The sequence below is a fragment of the Balaenoptera borealis genome (assembly GCF_965194805.1).
Source record: "Balaenoptera borealis genome assembly, chromosome: 18".
Taxonomy (NCBI): domain Eukaryota; kingdom Metazoa; phylum Chordata; class Mammalia; order Artiodactyla; family Balaenopteridae; genus Balaenoptera; species Balaenoptera borealis.
In genome coordinates this window covers 323,724-343,436 of record NC_138877.1, presented here as the reverse complement: position 1 = coordinate 343,436, position 19,713 = coordinate 323,724, and the positions used below count along the sequence as shown (strand labels likewise).

At 46.2% G+C, this 19,713-nt stretch overlaps 1 long non-coding RNA gene across 1 annotated transcript in view; it reads left to right on the top strand.

Moving 5' to 3' along the window:
* Window positions 1–14,271, top strand: part of LOC309615828 — a 113,430-nt gene extending 99,159 nt beyond the window's left edge. The window contains exon 2 of the long non-coding RNA XR_014237088.1: window positions 14,209–14,271. This is a non-coding gene — a long non-coding RNA (uncharacterized lncRNA). The remainder of the gene's footprint in view (window positions 1–14,208) is intronic.
* The last annotated feature ends 5,442 nt before the right edge of the window (window positions 14,272–19,713 follow it).

Sequence of the window (19,713 nt, the reverse complement as noted above, 5' to 3'; positions counted from 1 at the left end):
CTTTTTAAGCTGTTCCTTAAAACACTAGTGCTTAGGAAATCTATTGGAGGCATAAGCAGTCAAGGGTAGCCTAGGGTTAGGGTTAGGCTTAGGGTTAGGGTTAGGGTACGTCCTAGGTTACGGGTTCGGGGAGGGGTTCGTGTACGGCGTAGGGTATGGGTTAGGGTTAGTGTTAGGTTTAGGGCTCGGTTTAGGGTACGGGTTAGGATTAGGGTACGTGTTAGGGTTAGGGTAGGGTTTAGGGTTAGGGTACGCGTTAGGGTTAGGGTAGTTATTACACCTATCCCACTCTCTAGGTACCCCTTAGCATGTAAAGGAATATTATTTGGGGGTCCATCCATGGAGAAGAGTTTAGACACTAGGATAAGATAAGGAACACACCCATTATAAAGAAATCACATTAGGATTCACTTTTTAAGCTGTTCCTTAAAACACTAGTGCTTTGGAAATCTATTGGAGGCAGAAGCAGTCAAGGGTAGCTTAGGGTTAGGGTAGGGGTTAGGGTTAGGGTATGCGTTAGGGTTAGGGTAGTTATTAAACCTGTCCCACTCTCTAGATACCCCTTAGCACGTAAAGGAATATTATTTGGGTGTCCAGCCATGGAGAAGAGTTTAGACACTAGGATAAGATAAGGAACACACCCATTATAAAGAAATCACATTAGGATTCTCTTTTTAAGCTGTTCCTTAAAACTGTAGTGCTTAGGAAATCTACTGGAGGCAGAAGCAGTCAAGGGTAGCCTAGGGTTAGGGTTAGGCTTAGGCTTAGGCTTAGGGTAAGGCTGAGGGTACGGGTTTGGGGAGGGGTTCGGGTACGGCGTAGGGTATGGTGTAGGGTTAGTGTTATGGTTAGTGTTAGGGTTAGGGCTCGTTTTAGGGTACGGATTAGGATTAGGGTACGTGTTAGTGTTAGGGTAGGGGTTAGGGTTAGGGTCCGCGTTAGGGTTAGGGTAGTTATTAAACCTATCCCACTCTCTAGATACCCCTTAGCACGTAAAGGAATATTATTTGGGGGCCCAGCCATGGAGAAGAGTTTAGACACTAGGATAACATAAGGAACACACCCATTATAAAGAAATCACATTAGGATTCTCTTTTTAAGCTGTTCCTTAAAACACTACTGCTTAGGAAATCAATTGGAGGCAGAAGCATTCAAGGGTAGCCTAGGGTTAGGGTTAGGCTTAGGGTTAGGGTTAGGGTACGGCTTAGGGTACGGGTTCGGGGAGGGGTGCGGGTACGGCGTAGGGTATGGGTTAGGGTTAGGGTTAGGGTTAGTGTTAGGGTTAGGGCTCGGTTTAGGGTACGGATTAGGATTAGGGTACGTGTTAGGGTTAGGGTAGGGGTTAGGGTTAGGGTACGCGTTAGGGTTAGGGTAGTTATTAAACCTATCCCACTCTCTAGATACCCCTTAGCACGTAAAGGAATATTATTTGGGGGTCCATCCATGGAGAAGAGTTTAGACTCTAGGATAAGATAAGGAACACACCCATTATAAAGAAATCACATTAGGATTCACTTTTTAAGCTGTTCCTTAAAACACTAGTGCTTAGGAAATCTATTGGAGGCATAAGCAGTCAAGGGTAGCCTAGGGTTAGGGTTAGGCTTAGGGTTAGGGTTAGGGTACGTCCTAGGTTACGGGTTCGGGGAGGGGTTCGTGTACGGCGTAGGGTATGGGTTAGGGTTAGTGTTAGGTTTAGGGCTCGGTTTAGGGTACGGGTTAGGATTAGGGTACGTGTTAGGGTTAGGGTAGGGTTTAGGGTTAGGGTACGCGTTAGGGTTAGGGTAGTTATTACACCTATCCCACTCTCTAGGTACCCCTTAGCATGTAAAGGAATATTATTTGGGGGTCCATCCATGGAGAAGAGTTTAGACACTAGGATAAGATAAGGAACACACCCATTATAAAGAAATCACATTAGGATTCACTTTTTAAGCTGTTCCTTAAAACACTAGTGCTTTGGAAATCTATTGGAGGCAGAAGCAGTCAAGGGTAGCTTAGGGTTAGGGTAGGGGTTAGGGTTAGGGTATGCGTTAGGGTTAGGGTAGTTATTAAACCTGTCCCACTCTCTAGATACCCCTTAGCACGTAAAGGAATATTATTTGGGTGTCCAGCCATGGAGAAGAGTTTAGACACTAGGATAAGATAAGGAACACACCCATTATAAAGAAATCACATTAGGATTCTCTTTTTAAGCTGTTCCTTAAAACTGTAGTGCTTAGGAAATCTACTGGAGGCAGAAGCAGTCAAGGGTAGCCTAGGGTTAGGGTTAGGCTTAGGCTTAGGCTTAGGGTAAGGCTGAGGGTACGGGTTTGGGGAGGGGTTCAGGTACGGCGTAGGGTATGGTGTAGGGTTAGTGTTATGGTTAGTGTTAGGGTTAGGGCTCGTTTTAGGGTACGGATTAGGATTAGGGTACGTGTTAGTGTTAGGGAAGGGGTTAGGGTTAGGGTCCGCGTTAGGGTTAGGGTAGTTATTAAACCTATCCCACTCTCTAGATACCCCTTAGCACGTAAAGGAATATTATTTGGGGGCCCAGCCATGGAGAAGAGTTTAGACACTAGGATAACATAAGGAACACACCCATTATAAAGAAATCACATTAGGATTCTCTTTTTAAGCTGTTCCTTAAAACACTAGTGCTTAGGAAATCTATTGGAGGCAGAAGCAGTAAAGGGTAGCCTAGGGTTAGGGTTAGGCTTAGGGTTAGGCTTAGGGTACGGCTTAGGGTACGGGTTCGGGGAGGGGTTCGGGTACAGCGTAGGGTATGGGTTAGGATTAGGGTTAGGGTTAGTGTTAGGGTTAGGGCTCGGTTTAGGGTACGGGTTAGGATTAGGGTACGTGTTAGGGTTAGGGTAGGGGTTAGGGTTAGGGTACGCGTTAGGGTTAGGGTAGTTAGTAAACCTATTCCACTCTCTAGATACCCCTTAGCACGTAAAGGAATATTATTTGGGGGTTCAGCCATGGAGAAGAGTTTAGACACTAGGATAAGATAAGGAACACACCCATTATAAAGAAATCACATTAGGATTCTCTTTTTAAGCTGTTCCTTAAAACACTAGTGCTTAGGAAATCTATTGGAGGCAGAAGCAGTCAAGGGTAGCCTAGGGTTAGGGTTAGGCTTAGGGTTAGGCTTAGGGTACGGCTTAGGGTACGGGTTCGGGGAGGGGTGCGGGTACGGCGGAGGGTATGGGTTAGGGTTAGGGTTAGGGTTAGTGTTAGGTTTAGGGCTCGGTTTAGGGTACGGGTTAGGATTAGGGTACGTGTTAGGGTTAGGGTAGGGGTTAGGGTTAGGGTACGCGTTAGGGTTAGGGTAGTTATTAAACCTATCCCACTCTCTAGATACCCCTTAGCACGTAAAGGAATATTATTTGGGGGCCCAGCCATCGAGAAGAGTTTAGACACTAGGATAAGATAAGGAACACACCCATTATAAAGAAATCACATTAGGATTCTCTTTTTAAGCTGTTCCTTAAAACACTACTGCTTAGGAAATCAATTGGAGGCGGAAGCAGTCAAGGGTAGCCTAGGGTTAGGGTTAGGCTTAGGGTTAGGGTTAGGGTACGGCTTAGGGTACGGTTTCGGGGAGGGGTGCGGGTACGGCCTAGGGTATGAGTTAGGGTTAGGGTTAGGGTTAGTATTAGGGTTAGGGCTCGGTTTAGGGTACGGGTTAGGATTAGGGTACGTGTTAGGGTTAGGGTAGGGGTTAGGGTTAGGGTACGCGTTAGGGTTAGGGTAGTTATTAAACCTATCCCACTCTCTAGATACCCCTTAGCTCGTAAGGGAATATTATTTGGGGGTGCAGCCATGGAGAAGAGTTTAGACACTAGTATAAGATAAGGAACACACCCATTATAAAGAAATCACATTAGGATTCTCTTTTTAAGCTGTTCCTTTAAACACTAGTGCTTAGGAAATCTATTGGAGGCAGAAGCAGTCAAGGGTAGCCTAAGGTTAGGGTTAGGCTTAGGGTTAGGCTTAGGGTACGGCTTAGGGTACGGGTTCGGGGAGGGGTGCGGGTATGGCGTAGGGTATGGGTTAGGGTTAGGGTTAGGGTTAGTGTTAGGGTTAGGGCTCGGTTTAGGGTACGGGTTAGGATTAGGGTACGTGTTAGGGTTAGGGTAGGGGTTAGGGTTAGGGTACGCGTTAGGGTTAGGGTAGTTATTAAACCTATCCCACTCTCTAGATACCCCTTAGCACGTAAGGGAATATTATTTGGGGGTGCAGCCATGGAGAAGAGTTTAGACACTAGGTTAAGATAAGGAACACACCCATTATAAAGAAATCACATTAGGATTCTATTTTTAAGCTGTTCCTTAAAACACTAGTGCTTAGGAAATCTATTGGAGGCAGAAGCAGTAAAGGGTAGCCTAGGGTTAGGGTTAGGCTTAGGGTTAGGCTTAGGGTACGGCTTAGGGTACGGGTTCGGGGAGGGGTTCGGGTACAGCGTAGGGTATGGGTTAGGATTAGGGTTAGGGTTAGTGTTAGGGTTAGGGCTCGGATTAGGGTACGGGTTAGGATTAGGGTACGTGTTAGGGTTAGGGTAGGGGTTAGGGTTAGGGTACGCGTTAGGGTTAGGGTAGTTAGTAAACCTATTCCACTCTCTAGATAACCCTTAGCACGTAAAGGAATATTATTTGGGGGTTCAGCCATGGAGAAGAGTTTAGACACTAGGATAAGATAAGGAACACACCCATTATAAAGAAATCACATTAGGATTCTCTTTTTAAGCTGTTCCTTAAAACACTAGTGCTTAGGAAATCTATTGGAGGCAGAAGCAGTCAAGGGTAGCCTAGGGTTAGGGTTAGGCTTAGGGTTAGGCTTAGGGTACGGCTTAGGGTACGGGTTCGGGGAGGGGTGCGGGTACGGCGGAGGGTATGGGTTAGGGTTAGTGTTAGGGTTAGTGTTAGGTTTAGGGCTCGGTTTAGGGTACGGGTTAGGATTAGGGTACGTGTTAGGGTTAGGGTAGGGGTTAGGGTTAGGGTACGCGTTAGGGTTAGGGTAGTTATTAAACCTATCCCACTCTCTAGATACCCCTTAGCACGTAAAGGAATATTATTTGGGGGCCCAGCCATCGAGAAGAGTTTAGACACTAGGATAAGATAAGGAACACACCCATTATAAAGAAATCACATTAGGATTCTCTTTTTAAGCTGTTCCTTAAAACACTACTGCTTAGGAAATCAATTGGAGGCGGAAGCAGTCAAGGGTAGCCTAGGGTTAGGGTTAGGCTTAGGGTTAGGGTTAGGGTACGGCTTAGGGTACGGTTTCGGGGAGGGGTGCGGGTACGGCCTAGGGTATGAGTTAGGGTTAGGGTTAGGGTTAGTATTAGGGTTAGGGCTCGGTTTAGGGTATGGGTTAGGATTAGGGTACGTGTTAGGGTTAGGGTAGGGGTTAGGGTTAGGGTACGCGTTAGGGTTAGGGTAGTTATTAAACCTATCCCACTCTCTACATACCCCTTAGCTCGTAAGGGAATATTATTTGGGGGTGCAGCCATGGAGAAGAGTTTAGACACTAGGATAAGATAAGGAACACACCCATTATAAAGAAATCACATTAGGATTCTCTTTTTAAGCTGTTCCTTAAAACACTAGTGCTTAGGAAATCTATTGGAGGCAGAAGCAGTCAAGGGTAGCCTAAGGTTAGGGTTAGGCTTAGGGTTAGGCTTAGGGTACGGCTTAGGGTACGGGTTCGGGGAGGGGTGCGGGTATGGCGTAGGGTATGGGTTAGGGTTAGGGTTAGGGTTAGTGTTAGGGTTAGGGCTCGGTTTAGGGTACGGGTTAGGATTAGGGTACGTGTTAGGGTTAGGGTAGGGGTTAGGGTTAGGGTACGCGTTAGGGTTAGGGTAGTTAGTAAACCTATTCCACTCTCTAGATACCCCTTAGCACGTAAAGGAATATTATTTGGGGGTTCAGCCATGGAGAAGAGTTTAGACACTAGGATAAGATAAGGAACACACCCATTATAAAGAAATCACATTAGGATTCTCTTTTTAAGCTGTTCCTTAAAACACTAGTGCTTAGGAAATCTATTGGAGGCAGAAGCAGTCAAGGGTAGCCTAGGGTTAGGGTTAGGCTTAGGGTTAGGCTTAGGGTACGGCTTAGGGTACGGGTTCGGGGAGGGGTGCGGGTACGGCGGAGGGTATGGGTTAGGGTTAGGGTTAGGGTTAGTGTTAGGTTTAGGGCTCGGTTTAGGGTACGGGTTAGGATTAGGGTACGTGTTAGGGTTAGGGTAGGGGTTAGGGTTAGGGTACGCGTTAGGGTTAGGGTAGTTATTAAACCTATCCCACTCTCTAGATACCCCTTAGCACGTAAAGGAATATTATTTGGGGGCACAGCCATCGAGAAGAGTTCAGACACTAGGATAAGATAAGGAACACACCCATTATAAAGAAATCACATTAGGATTCTCTTTTTAAGCTGTTCCTTAAAACACTACTGCTTAGGAAATCAGTTGGAGGCGGAAGCAGTCAAGGGTAGCCTAGGGTTAGGGTTAGGCTTAGGGTTAGGGTTAGGGTACGGCTTAGGGTACGGTTTCGGGGAGGGGTGCGGGTACGGCCTAGGGTATGAGTTAGGGTTAGGGTTAGGGTTAGTATTAGGGTTAGGGCTCGGTTTAGGGTACGGGTTAGGATTAGGGTACGTGTTAGGGTTAGGGTAGGGGTTAGGGTTAGGGTACGCGTTAGGGTTAGGGTAGTTATTAAACCTATCCCACTCTCTAGATACCCCTTAGCTCGTAAGGGAATATTATTTGGGGGTGCAGCCATGGAGAAGAGTTTAGACACTAGTATAAGATAAGGAACACACCCATTATAAAGAAATCACATTAGGATTCTCTTTTTAAGCTGTTCCTTTAAACACTAGTGCTTAGGAAATCTATTGGAGGCAGAAGCAGTCAAGGGTAGCCTAAGGTTAGGGTTAGGCTTAGGGTTAGGCTTAGGGTAGGGCTTAGGGTACGGGTTCGGGGAGGGGTGCGGGTATGGCGTAGGGTATGGGTTAGGGTTAGGGTTAGGGTTAGTGTTAGGGTTAGGGCTCGGTTTAGGGTACGGATTAGGATTAGGGTACGTGTTAGGGTTAGGGTAGGGGTTAGGGTTAGGGTACGCATTAGGGTTAGGGTAGTTATTAAACCTATCCCACTCTCTAGATACCCCTTAGCACGTAAAGGAATATTATTTGGGGGTCCATCCATGGAGAAGAGTTTAGACTCTAGGATAAGATAAGGAACACACCCATTATAAAGAAATCACATTAGGATTCACTTTTTAAGCTGTTCCTTAAAACACTAGTGCTTAGGAAATCTATTGGAGGCATAAGCAGTCAAGGGTAGCCTAGGGTTAGGGTTAGGCTTAGGGTTAGGGTTAGGGTACGTCCTAGGTTACGGGTTCGGGGAGGGGTTCGTGTACGGCGTAGGGTATGGGTTAGGGTTAGTGTTAGGTTTAGGGCTCGGTTTAGGGTACGGGTTAGGATTAGGGTACGCGTTAGGGTTAGGGTAGTTATTACACCTATCCCACTCTCTAGGTACCCCTTAGCATGTAAAGGAATATTATTTGGGGGTCCATCCATGGAGAAGAGTTTAGACACTAGGATAAGATAAGGAACACACCCATTATAAAGAAATCACATTAGGATTCACTTTTTAAGCTGTTCCTTAAAACACTAGTGCTTTGGAAATCTATTGGAGGCAGAAGCAGTCAAGGGTAGCTTAGGGTTAGGGTAGGGGTTAGGGTTAGGGTATGCGTTAGGGTTAGGGTAGTTATTAAACCTGTCCCACTCTCTAGATACCCCTTAGCACGTAAAGGAATATTATTTGGGTGTCCAGCCATGGAGAAGAGTTTAGACACTAGGATAAGATAAGGAACACACCCATTATAAAGAAATCACATTAGGATTCTCTTTTTAAGCTGTTCCTTAAAACTGTAGTGCTTAGGAAATCTACTGGAGGCAGAAGCAGTCAAGGGTAGCCTAGGGTTAGGGTTAGGCTTAGGCTTAGGCTTAGGGTAAGGCTGAGGGTACGGGTTTGGGGAGGGGTTCGGGTACGGCGTAGGGTATGGTGTAGGGTTAGTGTTATGGTTAGTGTTAGGGTTAGGGCTCGTTTTAGGGTACGGATTAGGATTAGGGTACGTGTTAGTGTTAGGGTAGGGGTTAGGGTTAGGGTCCGCGTTAGGGTTAGGGTAGTTATTAAACCTATCCCACTCTCTAGATACCCCTTAGCACGTAAAGGAATATTATTTGGGGGCCCAGCCTTGGAGAAGAGTTTAGACACTAGGATAAGATAAGGAACACACCCATTATAAAGAAATCACATTAGGATTCTCTTTTTAAGCTGTTCCTTAAAACACTAGTGCTTAGGAAATCTATTGGAGGCAGAAGCAGTAAAGGGTAGCCTAGGGTTAGGGTTAGGCTTAGGGTTAGGCTTAGGGTACGGCTTAGGGTACGGGTTCGGGGAGGGGTTCGGGTACAGCGTAGGGTATGGGTTAGGATTAGGGTTAGGGTTAGTGTTAGGGTTAGGGCTCGGTTTAGGGTACGGGTTAGGATTAGGGTACGTGTTAGGGTTAGGGTAGGGGTTAGGGTTAGGGTACGCGTTAGGGTTAGGGTAGTTAGTAAACCTATTCCACTCTCTAGATACCCCTTAGCACGTAAAGGAATATTATTTGGGGGTTCAGCCATGGAGAAGAGTTTAGACACTAGGATAAGATAAGGAACACACCCATTATAAAGAAATCACATTAGGATTCTCTTTTTAAGCTGTTCCTTAAAACACTAGTGCTTAGGAAATCTATTGGAGGCAGAAGCAGTCAAGGGTAGCCTAGGGTTAGGGTTAGGCTTAGGGTTAGGCTTAGGGTACGGCTTAGGGTACGGGTTCGGGGAGGGGTGCGGGTACAGCGGAGGGTATGGGTTAGGGTTAGGGTTAGGGTTAGTGTTAGGTTTAGGGCTCGGTTTAGGGTACGGGTTAGGATTAGGGTACGTGTTAGGGTTAGGGTAGGGGTTAGGGTTAGGGTACGCGTTAGGGTTAGGGTAGTTATTAAACCTATCCCACTCTCTAGATACCCCTTAGCACGTAAAGGAATATTATTTGGGGGCCCAGCCATCGAGAAGAGTTTAGACACTAGGATAAGATAAGGAACACACCCATTATAAAGAAATCACATTAGGATTCTCTTTTTAAGCTGTTCCTTAAAACACTACTGCTTAGGAAATCAATTGGAGGCGGAAGCAGTCAAGGGTAGCCTAGGGTTAGGGTTAGGCTTAGGGTTAGGGTTAGGGTACGGCTTAGGGTACGGTTTCGGGGAGGGGTGCGGGTACGGCCTAGGGTATGAGTTAGGGTTAGGGTTAGGGTTAGTATTAGGGTTAGGGCTCGGTTTAGGGTACGGGTTAGGATTAGGGTACGTGTTAGGGTTAGGGTAGGGGTTAGGGTTAGGGTACGCGTTAGGGTTAGGGTAGTTATTAAACCTATCCCACTCTCTACATACCCCTTAGCTCGTAAGGGAATATTATTTGGGGGTGCAGCCATGGAGAAGAGTTTAGACACTAGTATAAGATAAGGAACACACCCATTATAAAGAAATCACATTAGGATTCTCTTTTTAAGCTGTTCCTTTAAACACTAGTGCTTAGGAAATCTATTGGAGGCAGAAGCAGTCAAGGGTAGCCTAAGGTTAGGGTTAGGCTTAGGGTTAGGCTTAGGGTACGGCTTAGGGTACGGGTTCGGGGAGGGGTGCGGGTATGGCGTAGGGTATGGGTTAGGGTTAGGGTTAGGGTTAGTGTTAGGGTTAGGGCTCGGTTTAGGGTACGGATTAGGATTAGGGTACGTGTTAGGGTTAGGGTAGGGGTTAGGGTTAGGGTACGCGTTAGGGTTAGGGTAGTTATTAAACCTATCCCACTCTCTAGATACCCCTTAGCACGTAAAGGAATATTATTTGGGGGTCCATCCATGGAGAAGAGTTTAGACTCTAGGATAAGATAAGGAACACACCCATTATAAAGAAATCACATTAGGATTCACTTTTTAAGCTGTTCCTTAAAACACTAGTGCTTAGGAAATCTATTGGAGGCATAAGCAGTCAAGGGTAGCCTAGGGTTAGGGTTAGGCTTAGGGTTAGGGTTAGGGTACGTCCTAGGTTACGGGTTCGGGGAGGGGTTCGTGTACGGCGTAGGGTATGGGTTAGGGTTAGTGTTAGGTTTAGGGCTCGGTTTAGGGTACGGGTTAGGATTAGGGTACGTGTTAGGGTTAGGGTAGGGTTTAGGGTTAGGGTACGCGTTAGGGTTAGGGTAGTTATTACACCTATCCCACTCTCTAGGTACCCCTTAGCATGTAAAGGAATATTATTTGGGGGTCCATCCATGGAGAAGAGTTTAGACACTAGGATAAGATAAGGAACACACCCATTATAAAGAAATCACATTAGGATTCACTTTTTAAGCTGTTCCTTAAAACACTAGTGCTTTGGAAATCTATTGGAGGCAGAAGCAGTCAAGGGTAGCTTAGGGTTAGGGTAGGGGTTAGGGTTAGGGTATGCGTTAGGGTTAGGGTAGTTATTAAACCTGTCCCACTCTCTAGATACCCCTTAGCACGTAAAGGAATATTATTTGGGTGTCCAGCCATGGAGAAGAGTTTAGACACTAGGATAAGATAAGGAACACACCCATTATAAAGAAATCACATTAGGATTCTCTTTTTAAGCTGTTCCTTAAAACTGTAGTGCTTAGGAAATCTACTGGAGGCAGAAGCAGTCAAGGGTAGCCTAGGGTTAGGGTTAGGCTTAGGCTTAGGCTTAGGGTAAGGCTGAGGGTACGGGTTTGGGGAGGGGTTCGGGTACGGCGTAGGGTATGGTGTAGGGTTAGTGTTATGGTTAGTGTTAGGGTTAGGGCTCGTTTTAGGGTACGGATTAGGATTAGGGTACGTGTTAGTGTTAGGGTAGGGGTTAGGGTTAGGGTCCGCATTAGGGTTAGGGTAGTTATTAAACCTATCCCACTCTCTAGATACCCCTTAGCACGTAAAGGAATATTATTTGGGGGCCCAGCCATGGAGAAGAGTTTAGACACTAGGATAACATAAGGAACACACCCATTATAAAGAAATCACATTAGGATTCTCTTTTTAAGCTGTTCCTTAAAACACTACTGCTTAGGAAATCAATTGGAGGCAGAAGCATTCAAGGGTAGCCTAGGGTTAGGGTTAGGCTTAGGGTTAGTGTTAGGGTACGGCTTAGGGTACGGGTTCGGGGAGGGGTGCGGGTACGGCCTAGGGTATGAGTTAGGGTTAGGGTTAGGGTTAGTATTAGGGTTAGGGCTCGGTTTAGGGTACGGGTTAGGATTAGGGTACGTGTTAGGGTTAGGGTAGGGGTTAGGGTTAGGGTACGCGTTAGGGTTAGGGTAGTTATTAAACCTATCCCACTCTCTAGATACCCCTTAGCTCGTAAGGGAATATTATTTGGGGGTGCAGCCATGGAGAAGAGTTTAGACACTAGTATAAGATAAGGAACACACCCATTATAAAGAAATCACATTAGGATTCTCTTTTTAAGCTGTTCCTTTAAACACTAGTGCTTAGGAAATCTATTGGAGGCAGAAGCAGTCAAGGGTAGCCTAAGGTTAGGGTTAGGATTAGGGTTAGGCTTAGGGTACGGCTTAGGGTACGGGTTCGGGGAGGGGTGCGGGTATGGCGTAGGGTATGGGTTAGGGTTAGGGTTAGGGTTAGTGTTAGGGTTAGGGCTCGGTTTAGGGTACGGGTTAGGATTAGGGTACGTGTTAGGGTTAGGGTAGGGGTTAGGGTTAGGGTACGCGTTAGGGTTAGGGTAGTTAGTAAACCTATTCCACTCTCTAGATACCCCTTAGCACGTAAAGGAATATTATTTGGGGGTTCAGCCATGGAGAAGAGTTTAGACACTAGGATAAGATAAGGAACACACCCATTATAAAGAAATCACATTAGGATTCTCTTTTTAAGCTGTTCCTTAAAACACTAGTGCTTAGGAAATCTATTGGAGGCAGAAGCAGTCAAGGGTAGCCTAGGGTTAGGGTTAGGCTTAGGGTTAGGCTTAGGGTACGGCTTAGGGTACGGGTTCGGGGAGGGGTGCGGGTACGGCGGTGGGTATGGGTTAGGGTTAGGGTTAGGGTTAGTGTTAGGTTTAGGGCTCGGTTTAGGGTACGGGTTAGGATTAGGGTACGTGTTAGGGTTAGGGTAGGGGTTAGGGTTAGGGTACGCGTTAGGGTTAGGGTAGTTATTAAACCTATCCCACTCTCTAGATACCCCTTAGCACGTAAAGGAATATTATTTGGGGGCCCAGCCATCGAGAAGAGTTTAGACACTAGGATAAGATAAGGAACACACCCATTATAAAGAAATCACATTAGGATTCTCTTTTTAAGCTGTTCCTTAAAACACTACTGCTTAGGAAATCAATTGGAGGCGGAAGCAGTCAAGGGTAGCCTAGGGTTAGGGTTAGGCTTAGGGTTAGGGTTAGGGTACGGCTTAGGGTACGGTTTCGGGGAGGGGTGCGGGTACGGCCTAGGGTATGAGTTAGGGTTAGTGTTAGGGTTAGTATTAGGGTTAGGGCTCGGTTTAGGGTACGGGTTAGGATTAGGGTACGTGTTAGGGTTAGGGTAGGGGTTAGGGTTAGGGTACGCGTTAGGGTTAGGGTAGTTATTAAACCTATCCCACTCTCTAGATACCCCTTAGCTCGTAAGGGAATATTATTTGGGGGTGCAGCCATGGAGAAGAGTTTAGACACTAGTATAAGATAAGGAACACACCCATTATAAAGAAATCACATTAGGATTCTCTTTTTAAGCTGTTCCTTTAAACACTAGTGCTTAGGAAATCTATTGGAGGCAGAAGCAGTCAAGGGTAGCCTAAGGTTAGGGTTAGGCTTAGGGTTAGGCTTAGGGTACGGCTTAGGGTACGGGTTCGGGGAGGGGTGCGGGTATGGCGTAGGGTATGGGTTAGGGTTAGGGTTAGGGTTAGTGTTAGGGTTAGGGCTCGGTTTAGGGTACGGATTAGGATTAGGGTACGTGTTAGGGTTAGGGTAGGGGTTAGGGTTAGGGTACGCGTTAGGGTTAGGGTAGTTATTAAACCTATCCCACTCTCTAGATACCCCTTAGCACGTAAAGGAATATTATTTGGGGGTCCATCCATGGAGAAGAGTTTAGACTCTAGGATAAGATAAGGAACACACCCATTATAAAGAAATCACATTAGGATTCACTTTTTAAGCTGTTCCTTAAAACACTAGTGCTTAGGAAATCTATTGGAGGCATAAGCAGTCAAGGGTAGCCTAGGGTTAGGGTTAGGCTTAGGGTTAGGGTTAGGGTACGTCCTAGGTTACGGGTTCGGGGAGGGGTTCGTGTACGGCGTAGGGTATGGGTTAGGGTTAGTGTTAGGTTTAGGGCTCGGTTTAGGGTACGGGTTAGGATTAGGGTACGTGTTAGGGTTAGGGTAGGGTTTAGGGTTAGGGTACGCGTTAGGGTTAGGGTAGTTATTACACCTATCCCACTCTCTAGGTACCCCTTAGCATGTAAAGGAATATTATTTGGGGGTCCATCCATGGAGAAGAGTTTAGACACTAGGATAAGATAAGGAACACACCCATTATAAAGAAATCACATTAGGATTCACTTTTTAAGCTGTTCCTTAAAACACTAGTGCTTTGGAAATCTATTGGAGGCAGAAGCAGTCAAGGGTAGCTTAGGGTTAGGGTAGGGGTTAGGGTTAGGGTATGCGTTAGGGTTAGGGTAGTTATTAAACCTGTCCCACTCTCTAGATACCCCTTAGCACGTAAAGGAATATTATTTGGGTGTCCAGCCATGGAGAAGAGTTTAGACACTAGGATAAGATAAGGAACACACCCATTATAAAGAAATCACATTAGGATTCTCTTTTTAAGCTGTTCCTTAAAACTGTAGTGCTTAGGAAATCTACTGGAGGCAGAAGCAGTCAAGGGTAGCCTAGGGTTAGGGTTAGGCTTAGGCTTAGGCTTAGGGTAAGGCTGAGGGTACGGGTTCGGGGAGGGGTTCGGGTACGGCGTAGGGTATGGTGTAGGGTTAGTGTTATGGTTAGTGTTAGGGTTAGGGCTCGTTTTAGGGTACGGATTAGGATTAGGGTACGTGTTAGTGTTAGGGTAGGGGTTAGGGTTAGGGTCCGCGTTAGGGTTAGGGTAGTTATTAAACCTATCCCACTCTCTAGATACCCCTTAGCACGTAAGGGAATATTATTTGGGAGTGCAGCCATGGAGAAGAGTTTAGACACTAGGAGAAGATAAGGAACACACCCATTATAAAGAAATCACATTAGGATTCTCTTTTTAAGCTGTTCCTTAAAACACTACTGCTTAGGAAATCAATTGGAGGCAGAAGCATTCAAGGGTAGCCTAGGGTTAGGGTTAGGCTTAGGGTTAGGGTTAGGGTACGGCTTAGGGTACGGGTTCGGGGAGGGGTGCGGGTACGGCGTAGGGTATGAGTTAGGGTTAGGGTTAGGGTTAGTGTTAGGGTTAGGGCTCGGTTTAGGGTACGGGTTAGGATTAGGGTACGTGTTAGGGTTAGGGTAGGGGTTAGGGTTAGGGTACGCGTTAGGGTTAGGGTAGTTATTAAACCTATCCCACTCTCTAGATACCCCTTAGCTCGTAAGGGAATATTATTTGGGGGTGCAGCCATGGAGAAGAGTTTAGACACTAGTATAAGATAAGGAACACACCCATTATAAAGAAATCACATTAGGATTCTCTTTTTAAGCTGTTCCTTTAAACACTAGTGCTTAGGAAATCTATTGGAGGCAGAAGCAGTCAAGGGTAGCCTAAGGTTAGGGTTAGGCTTAGGGTACGGCTTAGGGTACGGCTTAGGGTACGGGTTCGGGGAGGGGTGCGGGTATGGCGTAGGGTATGGGTTAGGGTTAGGGTTAGGGTTAGTGTTAGGGTTAGGGCTCGGTTTAGGGTACGGGTTAGGATTAGGGTACGTGTTAGGGTTAGGGTAGGGGTTAGGGTTAGGGTACGCGTTAGGGTTAGGGTAGTTAGTAAACCTATTCCACTCTCTAGATACCCCTTAGCACGTAAAGGAATATTATTTGGGGGTTCAGCCATGGAGAAGAGTTTAGACACTAGGATAAGATAAGGAACACACCCATTATAAAGAAATCACATTAGGATTCTCTTTTTAAGCTGTTCCTTAAAACACTAGTGCTTAGGAAATCTATTGGAGGCAGAAGCAGTCAAGGGTAGCCTTGGGTTAGGGTTAGGCTTAGGGTTAGGCTTAGGGTACGGCTTAGGGTACGGGTTCGGGGAGGGGTGCGGGTACGGCGGAGGGTATGGGTTAGGGTTAGGGTTAGGGTTAGTGTTAGGTTTAGGGCTCGGTTTAGGGTACGGGTTAGGATTAGGGTACGTGTTAGGGTTAGGGTAGGGGTTAGGGTTAGGGTACGCGTTAGGGTTAGGGTAGTTATTAAACCTATCCCACTCTCTAGATACCCCTTAGCACGTAAAGGAATATTATTTGGGGGCCCAGCCATCGAGAAGAGTTTAGACACTAGGATAAGATAAGGAACACACCCATTATAAAGAAATCACATTAGGATTCTCTTTTTAAGCTGTTCCTTAAAACACTACTGCTTAGGAAATCAATTGGAGGTGGAAGCAGTCAAGGGTAGCCTAGGGTTAGGGTTAGGCTTAGGGTTAGGGTTAGGGTACGGCTTAGGGTACGGTTTCGGGGAGGGGTGCGGTTACGGCCTAGGGTATGAGTTAGGGTTAGGGTTAGGGTTAGTATTAGGGTTAGGGCTCGGTTTAGGGTACGGGTTAGGATTAGGGTACGTGTTAGGGTTAGGGTAGGGGTTAGGGTTAGGGTACGCGTTAGGGTTATGGTAGTTATTAAACCTATCCCAGTCTCTAGATACCCCTTAGCTCGTAAGGGAATATTATTTGGGGGTGCAGCCATAGAGAAGAGTTTAGACACTAGTATAAGATAAGGAACACACCCATTATAAAGAAATCACATTAGGATTCTCTTTTTAAGCTGTTCCTTTAAACACTAGTGCTTAGGAAATCTATTGGAGGCAGAAGCAGTCAAGGGTAGCCTAAGGTTAGGGTTAGGCTTAGGGTTAGGCTTAGGGTACGGCTTAGGGTACGGTTTCGGGGAGGGGTGCGGGTATGGCGTAGGGTATGGTTTAGGGTTAGGGTTAGGGTTAGTGTTAGGGTTAGGGCTCGGTTTAGGGTACGGGTTAGGATTAGGGTACGTGTTAGGGTTAGGGTAGGGGTTAGGTTTAGGGTACGCGTTAGGGTTAGGGTAGTTATTAAACCTATCCCACTCTCTAGATACCCCTTAGCACGTAAAGGAATATTATTTGGGGGTCCATCCATGGAGAAGAGTTTAGACTCTAGGATAAGATAAGGAACACACCCATTATAAAGAAATCACATTAGGATTCACTTTTTAAGCTGTTCCTTAAAACCCTAGTGCTTAGCAAATCTATTGGAGGCATAAGCAGTCAAGGGTAGCCTAGGGTTAGGGTTAGGCTTAGGGTTAGGGTTAGGGTACGTCCTAGGTTACGGGTTCGGGGAGGGGTTCGTGTACGGCGTAGGGTATGGGTTAGGGTTAGTGTTAGGTTTAGGGCTCGGTTTAGGGTACGGGTTAGGATTAGGGTACGTGTTAGGGTTAGGGTAGGGTTTAGGGTTAGGGTACGCGTTAGGGTTAGGGTAGTTATTACACCTATCCCACTCTCTAGGTACCCCTTAGCATGTAAAGGAATATTATTTGGGGGTCCATCCATGGAGAAGAGTTTAGACACTAGGATAAGATAAGGAACACACCCATTATAAAGAAATCACATTAGGATTCACTTTTTAAGCTGTTCCTTAAAACACTAGTGCTTTGGAAATCTATTGGAGGCAGAAGCAGTCAAGGGTAGCTTAGGGTTAGGGTAGGGGTTAGGGTTAGGGTATGCGTTAGGGTTAGGGTAGTTATTAAACCTGTCCCACTCTCTAGATACCCCTTAGCACGTAAAGGAATATTATTTGGGTGTCCAGCCATGGAGAAGAGTTTAGACACTAGGATAAGATAAGGAACACACCCATTAAAAAGAAATCACATTAGGATTCTGTTTTTAAGCTGTTCCTTAAAACTGTAGTGCTTAGGAAATCTACTGGAGGCAGAAGCAGTCAAGGGTAGCCTAGGGTTAGGGTTAGGCTTAGGCTTAGGCTTAGGGTAAGGCTGAGGGTACGGGTTCGGGGAGGGGTTCGGGTACGGCGTAGGGTATGGTTTAGGGTTAGTGTTATGGTTAGTGTTAGGGTTAGGGGTCGTTTTAGGGTACGGATTAGGATTAGGGTACGTGTTAGTGTTAGGGTAGGGGTTAGGGTTAGGGTCCGCGTTAGGGTTAGGGTAGTTATTAAACCTATCCCACTCTCTAGATACCCCTTAGCATGTACAGGAATATTATTTGGGGGTCCAGCCATGGAGAAGAGTTTAGACACTAGGATAAGATAAGGAACACACCCATTATAAAGAAATCACATTAGGATTCTCTTTTTAAGCTGTTCCTTAAAACACTACTGCTTAAGAAATCAATTGGAGGCAGAAGCATTCAAGGGTAGCCTAGGGTTAGGGTTAGGCTTAGGGTTAGGATTAGGGTACGGCTTACGGTACGGGTTCGGGGAGGGGTGCGGGTACGGCGTAGGGTATGAGTTAGGGTTAGGGTTAGGGTTAGTGTTAGGGTTAGGGCTCGGTTTAGGGTACGGGTTAGGATTAGGGTACGTGTTAAGGTTAGGGTAGGGGTTAGGGTTAGGGTACGCGTTAGGGTTAGGGTAGTTATTAAACCTATCCCACTCTCTAGATACCCCTTAGCACGTAAGGGAATATTATTTGGGGGTGCAGCCATGGAGAAGAGTTTAGACACTAGGATAAGATAAGGAACACACCCATTATAAAGAAATCACATTAGGATTCTCTTTTTAAGCTGTTCCTTAAAACACTAGTGCTTAGGAAATCTATTGGAGGCAGAAGCAGTAAAAGGTAGCCTAGGGTTAGGGTTAGGCTTAGGGTTAGGCTTAGGGTACGGCTTAGGGTACGGGTTCGGGGAGGGGTTCGGGTACAGCGTAGGGTATGGGTTAGGATTAGGGTTAGGGTTAGTGTTAGGGTTAGGGCTCGGTTTAGGGTACGGGTTAGGATTAGGGTACGTGTTAGGGTTAGGGTAGGGGTTAGGGTTAGGGTACGCATTAGGGTTAGGGTAGTTAGTAAACCTATTCCACTCTCTAGATACCCCTTAGCACGTAAAGGAATATTATTTGGGGGTTCAGCCATGGAGAAGAGTTTAGACACTAGGATAAGATAAGGAACACACCCATTATAAAGAAATCACATTAGGATTCTCTTTTTAAGCTGTTCCTTAAAACACTAGTGCTTAGGAAATCTATTGGAGGCAGAAGCAGTCAAGGGTAGCCTAGGGTTAGGGTTAGGCTTAGGGTTAGGCTTAGGGTACAGCTTAGGGTACGGGTTTGGGGAGGGGTGCGGGTACGGCGGAGGGTATGGGTTAGGGTTAGGGTTAGGGTTAGTGTTAGGTTTAGGGCTCGGTTTAGGGTACGGGTTAGGATTAGGGTACGTGTTAGGGTTAGGGTAGGGGTTAGGGTTAGGGTACGCGTTAGGGTTAGGGTAGTTATTAAACCTATCCCACTCTCTAGATACCCCTTAGCACGTAAAGGAATATTATTTGGGGGCCCAGCCATCGAGAAGAGTTTAGACACTAGGATAAGATAAGGAACACACCCATTATAAAGAAATCACATTAGGATTCTCTTTTTAAGCTGTTCCTTAAAACACTACTGCTTAGGAAATCAATTGGAGGCGGAAGCAGTCAAGGGTAGCCTAGGGTTAGGGTTAGGCTTAGGGTTAGGGTTAGGGTACGGCTTAGGGTACGGTTTCGGGGAGGGGTGCGGGTACGGCCTAGGGTATGAGTTAGGGTTAGGGTTAGGGTTAGTATTAGGGTTAGGGCTCGGTTTAGGGTACGGGTTAGGATTAGGGTACGTGTTAGGGTTAGGGTAGGGGTTAGGGTTAGGGTACGCGTTAGGGTTAGGGTAGTTATTAAACCTATCCCACTCTCTAGATACCCCTTAGCTCGTAAGGGAATATTATTTGGGGGTGCAGCCATGGAGAAGAGTTTAGACACTAGTATAAGATAAGGAACACACCCATTATAAAGAAATCACATTAGGATTCTCTTTTTAAGCTGTTCCTTTAAACACTAGTGCTTAGGAAATCTATTGGAGGCAGAAGCAGTCAAGGGTAGCCTAAGGTTAGGGTTAGGCTTAGGGTTAGGCTTAGGGTACGGCTTAGGGTACGGGTTCGGGGAGGGGTGCGGGTATGGCGTAGGGTATGGGTTAGGGTTAGGGTTAGGGTTAGTGTTAGGGTTAGGGCTCGGTTTAGGGTACGGGTTAGGATTAGGGTACGTGTTAGGGTTAGGGTAGGGGTTAGGGTTAGGGTACGCTTTAGGGTTAGGGTAGTTATTAAACCTATCCCACTCTCTAGATACCCCTTAGCACGTAAAGGAATATTATTTGGGGATCCAGCCATGGAGAAGAGTTTAGACACTAGGATAAGATAAGGAACACACCCATTATAAAGAAATCACTTTAGGATTCTATTTTTAAGCTGTTCCTTAAAACACTAGTGCTTAGGAAATCTATTGGAGGCAGAAGCAGTCAAGGGTAGCCAAGGTTAGGGTTAGGCTTAGGGTTAGGGTTAGGGTACGGCTTAG